This window comes from Balaenoptera physalus (assembly GCF_965194825.1).
Source record: "Balaenoptera physalus genome assembly, chromosome: 14".
Lineage (NCBI taxonomy): Eukaryota > Metazoa > Chordata > Mammalia > Artiodactyla > Balaenopteridae > Balaenoptera > Balaenoptera physalus.
Window position 1 is genome coordinate 60,318,574 of NC_138893.1, and position 856 is coordinate 60,319,429.

Genomic DNA, 856 nt, shown 5'->3' on the forward strand with positions numbered 1-856 from the left:
CAAGAGCCAGCAAAGGACAGCTACGGGTGCTGTAAGCAGAACAATTCCCAAAGCTGACATAGGGGTAGGAGACTGTTGACACTCCAACCAACCAGAGTGAAGAGATCCCATTGAAAAGACGCAGAGAGTACTGGACTTTAGTAGTAGACCTAAAGTAGTAGGGCTAAACTACTACTTTACTTTTAGGGCTAAAAGTAGTAGTAGGGCTAAACCAGCCATAGAGTTAAGGTTGCCAGATCTGCCCTAACAAAGATATAGACCTGAACTATCAACGCCGTAACCAGTCCAAACTGAGATGTGCTTGTAAGCATAAATAAAATACAAACCAGATTTTGTGGGCTTTACTATGAAAAAAAATGTAAATTATATCATTAATAGTTTTAATACTGATTACATGTTGAAATGATAATATTTGGGAAATGATGGGTTAAACAAAATATATTATTAAAATTAAGTTTTAAAAAAGAGAGATAGTCCAGTGGTCACTACGTAGCCAGAAATGGAAAGTATGCAGGAAGGATTATTTCAAAATCCCCATTTAGCTTTCTTACCAGTAAAACCAACCCTTTGAAATATTTACTTTCTTAACCACACGTTCAGTGCCTGATATATAATCCTGTTATAGTAAATCCTCACATAATAACTAATTACGTGTTGTTTAGGAGAGGGGTATTCTTGAGAGTAACAGCCTATGGAGGAAATTATTTAACTACTAAAGGGCTTTAAAAAGGAAATACTTCCTAAGAGACCAAAGGAAGGATGAAAGATTTATAAACAGGTTACATTTATCAATAGATAGAAAAAAGAAAACAAAAACAAAAAGCAAGCCCCCACCAAAAAAAGAGATAACCAGAGA